Below are 5,805 nucleotides of genomic sequence, written 5' to 3' on the forward strand. Positions count from 1 at the left end.
ACGATTTGAAAACGCAGAAAAGTGCTTATTCAAATCGCAAGCAATGTGGTGTTTTTTTTGAAAATGCAGTATTTTAAAAGGCTAACCTGTGATTTTAAATGTCAAACTGCGATTTTGCCAAACGCTTAATTGCGTTTTTAAAAATCATTTTTTTTAAATCGCATATTTTAAAGTCACTATTTTTAAATCGCACTTTTTGAAATCACAAATCCAAACGGATCCGAAGCCTATGAGTTAATGAATTATGATTAAGTGTAATTTGTATAAATGTGTAATTACTAATTATGTATTTATGATTAACATTTAACAGATTAACTAATTAAGTATAAATGTATAATTATATTAATATGTAACTTATGAGTTAGAATTAATTATTTAAAATATAAATAATAATTTTTAAAATTTTTAATTAGCTTATAAATATAAGCTTATAATTTATAAAGTTATAAGTTATTGGCATTACTGCATAAATGAGAAAACGTGCGTGAGGGTGTCAGTAGAAATGTAGAATATTTTTTTAGTTGTTTTTTGAAACTTTGAATCATTATATATCAACTAATTAAAAATTACTGTTAGATTTATTTGTTACTCAAGCTGATGTGCATTCCAGCTGTAGAGCACAATTGATAATGAAATTATTCAGTGTTTCGCACGCACGCTATTAATTAGATTCAACGACTGTTATTCAATCATCCAATAGCTATTTTATATAAACGCCCAAGATTTGTCTGATTTGCACTGTTGTAACTGATCAAACAGAAGTTGCGTGTACTGGATTATTTCCTGTTTGGGGAATTGCGTGCATGATGTGCATCACTGGTACTCTGGCAGAGTCGCAGTATCATGGCCTTTCAGTTTTCAACTTTTCACCTTTTCCTTTTTTTCAAAGTTGAAACTTCAACGTTCCTTTGCTCTTATTTCTTTCTTTCCCCTTTTTTTTTTTTTTTTTTTTTTTTTTTTTTTTTTTTTTTTTTTTGTTATTGAAATCCTGTGCTCTTATTTCACTCACTCTCTCTTCTCTCCCATTTCTTTTCTTCTTTCTCATTTTCATTCCTCTTGCGCCCGCTGCCTGGATCAGATAGATCTGAAGAGCTTGGACGAGCAGCTTCAGAGGCATCTGAGTAGGGCATGGACTATGGAGAAGAACAAGAGCAGATAACAAGAAGAAGAAGCAACGCCCACTGTCACCAGACACAAGTGGGAGATTGACCCCTCCAAGCTCATCATCAAGGGCGTCATAGCTCGCGGCTCTTTCTGCACCGATCACCGTGGCATTTATGATGGCCAAGACGTTGCTGGTTTTGGATTTTTGTTTTGGTTTTTTTTGTTTTTGTTTTTTTTTTTTTTGGTTCTATAAATTTCCATTTGGGAAAATAAACAAACCCATTTCTCAAGAATGTTAATTCCGTAGGATTTTCTCAGGCTTGATTTATGTTGAGATTTTGAGGCTTTTGTTCTTGCGGGTGTTGGCTTAGCTTGGTTTAGGTTACATTGAATTTTTTTCTCACGAGCTGGGCGAGCTGAGTGCTCGATAATGCACTCGGCTCGTCAAAAAACCGAGCTCGAGCTTGAGCTCGGACAAGAATTTACTCTTGGCGAGCCGATCCAAGCTCAATATTCAATACCCGTCAAGAGTTCGAGCCGAGCTCGAGCTCATGAAAATTCTCAACGAGCTGAGCTTGAGCAACCACTACTCGCCCGAGCTCGGCTCGTATACATGCCTATCTATCATTGGTCATATGAGACTAATCATTCCCACTACTACCCTACTCTAAATAACTTGCTAACATCTCCATATATATATATATATATATATATATGAAAAACAGAAAAAATTAATTTCGAACCACTAGTTTCAGGTAATCTTCATTCAATATTTCTGATGTCATCTCAGTCATTGGCCCTCAAGGTCCCATTTCCCTCCAAGAGAATTCTGAATCTTACATTTGAAAACCCAATTATTCTTGTTGCGCCACCCTAGATTACCTTTAGACCAACTGAAGTCACAAAGCTAACAACTAGAACTACTTAATCACCTAAAAGCGGTAGCTTCAAAACAGAGCAACAAATCTTAGAAACAAAATCCATCCAAAAATAGCCAAATTTATTCACAGAAACTATGACAATTGCCCAAGAAACGAAAGCACCAAGAGAATTTATTAAAAAAAAAAAATACCCAACAAAAAACGGATATAATACATAACCTGAGACTTGTTGTGAGAGAGAAATTCACAGTATTGGAACTGAGAAGAATCTTGACAAATAAAGGTGCTGCTTTCTGTTAGGTAGAGTATCAAACCGGATAATATACCCCAAACAGAAAGGCATGAGAGAGAGAGAGAGAGAGAGAGAGAGAGAGAGAGAGAGAGATTGCAGAAACCATGCTCTTTCAACTTATCTCTAGAAGAGACCCACAAAATCGATACAATATTGACACAAAATCGACATTACCTTGTCTAAATATTTTTCCTGAATCACCCTTCTTCAAACCTACGAAAACTACCGTCTATCCAGCGAAGTGCAGCGGTTGATGACCTCCTCCTTCGGCCAGAAGCGCAGGGGAGGGAGGGGGTAGGGGTTGTCGTGGAACTAATTTAAGAGGTCTAAAATTAACACTTTTAAAAACCTATTGATGGATCATATATTTGATAGCATTAAAATACCGTTACCGTTAGAATCGTCTCAAATTATTTGCTAATTTGAAAAAATTCAAGTAGATAATTATAAGAGATTATTTATGAAATTTATCTGACCAAATAACTGGTTAGATAACTCAATTTTTATTTAATTAGTTGAATTAATTTAAAAGGATTCAGATAGGTGATTGTAAAATATTATTGATGAAACTTATCTGACGGGATAACTGGTTGAACAGCTCAATTTTTATTTGATTAGCTGAATTTCATAAGTGACCTTTTACGAACACTTGCTCAAATTCTATCCAATTCGGACAATTTATATTTAACACTGCTTACAAAACAAAAAAATTATATTTAACACTTTAAAGTAAGTGGAAAGTCCTATTACAATTTTGAACGCTACCTATTATTTGATTATTTCAAGTCCGAGGATGAGTGTTCCCAGGAACAAATCCAAGACTCCTGGATTGAGCATTCCGAAGAGTAAAACCCTTAGATCTTTGTTTTGCTTATATTGTAAATTTTTGTTTTGAAATTCCGCTATTCCAAATTCTCTGTAATGAAATTTTCTTTTTGAATGAAAAAATTGCATTTTCGGTACTTTGGTGAACATGATGATACCGCCTTTCCGCTTTCAAAAGCTACTCCCTTATCCGAATGAAGATAGTAGCTTTCGGATTACCTCCTTATCCGAAAGAGGATAACCTTTCCACTTCCAAGAGCTACCCCCCTTATCCGAAGGAGGATAGTAGCTTTCGGGTTACCTCCTTATTCGAAAGAGGAAAACCTTTCCGCTTCCAAGAGCTACCCCCCTTATCTGAGGGAGGATAGTAGCTTCTGGGTTACCTCCTTATCTGAATGAGGATAACCTTTCCGCTTCCAAGAGCTATCCCCATTATCCGAATGAGGATATTAGCTTCCGGGTTACCTCCTTATCTTAATGAAGATAACCTTTCTGCTTTCAAGTTACCCTCTTATCCGAAGGAGGGTTTTACGAGCTATCCCCCATCCAACTTAGAGAAGTTGCTTTGCGGGAAGTAGACGCTTTATCCAGGCCACCTTTCAAGCCGCGGAAGGTGGCGTTCTTGAGTGGAGCTTGGAATCAGACCATGCCCTTGCAATAAGATAAGGATCAGTCATCACACCAAATGGAGCTGCCCTTCCGTTGAGACATGGGTATTGCAATGTCGCAATAGCCTTGAGGGACAAAAGTCAGTCAAATGAGCTTCGAAATCTTCGTGCAAATATATTGATGAAGCAGAATCTCAGACCGTTTGAAGGTTCATGTGCTGTTGTTGCTGCTGCATGAGGAGTGATTCGAGAGTAATAGGCCACGGGGCCGAAATAAGCCGCAATGCCGTTGAAAAATAATAGACCGTAGTGTCGAAATAGGCAGCAGCGTCGTAGCAGGCAGTGGTGCTGTAATAGACAACAATGTCGGTGAGAAGTAATAGGCCGTAATATCACAATTGGCGACGGTGCTATAATAGGCAGAAGTGCCGTTGAGAAGGCCATTAATGATCAAGCTACCTGCCGTCATCTGGCCAGTAGTAGTCATGTTGACAAAGTGAACGCTCATAGTCCTCGGAGGATAGACATTGGCAGAGGATCCGCGCAACTAGCTTCCAACGAGCCCACTAGAGGCCATATGGTAGAAAACTAGAAAAAGTAATGCTTGAAGCTAATAATGTTTGCATTCTCAAGGAAATGAATCCTGACAAGAAAATGCATAGGAGCCGGAGCAAACTGAAAAGCTTAAACCTACTCCAAAGAGTTATATCTAGGCACTGGAGAGGCTGAAACGCCAGCACACAGATCTGCATAGAGTCTGCTATTGCTAATAATGCATGTGTATATGCACACTTTCTCCGGTATATAATAATAACAAGTTAGTAAGAGAGAAGTAAGGCTTCAATTAATTTTTTGCATAGGCATTGCAGGTTCAATATGTAAAGACAAAAGAAAAGTTTGAACTTATTTGGTATATTCGATGGAGATGAACGTTACAGTGGTTGCAAGGGGATTTGCGTGATTGTGAGGGGGTTATAAAAGTGGTTGCTGAGTACAATAACAAGAATACTTCCTCCCCGCCCATGACTTGTGGGGCTTCCAAATTTAGACCTGAGCAGGCCTATAGGGAGGCATTAGGTCCTGTCAAGTAGTGTCTTGAATGCAATGAGCATAGGATCCCAGAATCCTAGGCTCAAAATTAAGGCGCATGAAGGCAGTGAATATGAATGAGATACCCCCCAGCACCCAATGTTTTCCTGGGGCATCGAGTAAGGCTGAAGAATTCTGCGCCTGTTGTTAGATAAGGCAACTATAGGCCACATCTTCCCAGTAGCACTAAAAGATTGCCAACTTTTCTTCTCTTAAGCCTTTCGGGAGGAGTTCCAGTAGTACACTGCACAAGAAGACAAGTATATATATATATATATATATATATATATCAGAGCATAAGCTCAAAGGAGATGCTTGAGTGATCAGTGATTCTTCTAGGCTTCTGGTTACAGCTGAGCGGAGAGGCATTAAAGCTTCTTCATATATTGCGCAAGCCCAGGGTAATGCAGCTTCTTGGCTGCTGTAATGTACCCCCACCTTTGCGACATGGCCCTCAAAAGTCTATAGAGAAGATGAAAATTAAGGTAGAACAAAGTTGGCAACGAAGCCCTAGACATTGCAAGTAGCTACCACATGTAGATAAACAGCCTTCAAATAAGGGAAAACCAATCACAGGATGGTGCTCCTTGGGAGATACCCTCGGAACATGCATTCAGAAGGTTGTCAATTCGGCATGGTGCTCCTCGGGAGATACCCTCAGAACATGCCTTCGGAAGGTAGTCAGCTCGTAGCTCTCAAAGTGTGTTGTTTTTTATCGCCTGCTCTTAGGTGCTATATATGCCGAAACTTGGGCTATGCATTAAGGGTACTTCTCGAAATGTAAGCTCAGACATATTCTGAGCTCGGTAGTCCTCCTCGGAATGTGAGCTCGGAATATGAGCTCATTGTACTCCTTGAAGGACTCGGGGATAATGTCCATTGTAAACCTTGAAGAAAGAACTCATAGAAGCAAATGAGACCAAAGGTAATATAAACTTTACCCTCATTACTTACGAGACATAATTAATGGTGCTGTCAGGAAAGCATCATTTTGAAATCTACATAA

The sequence above is a fragment of the Alnus glutinosa genome, chromosome 8 (assembly GCF_958979055.1).
Source record: "Alnus glutinosa chromosome 8, dhAlnGlut1.1, whole genome shotgun sequence".
NCBI classification, from domain to species: domain Eukaryota; kingdom Viridiplantae; phylum Streptophyta; class Magnoliopsida; order Fagales; family Betulaceae; genus Alnus; species Alnus glutinosa.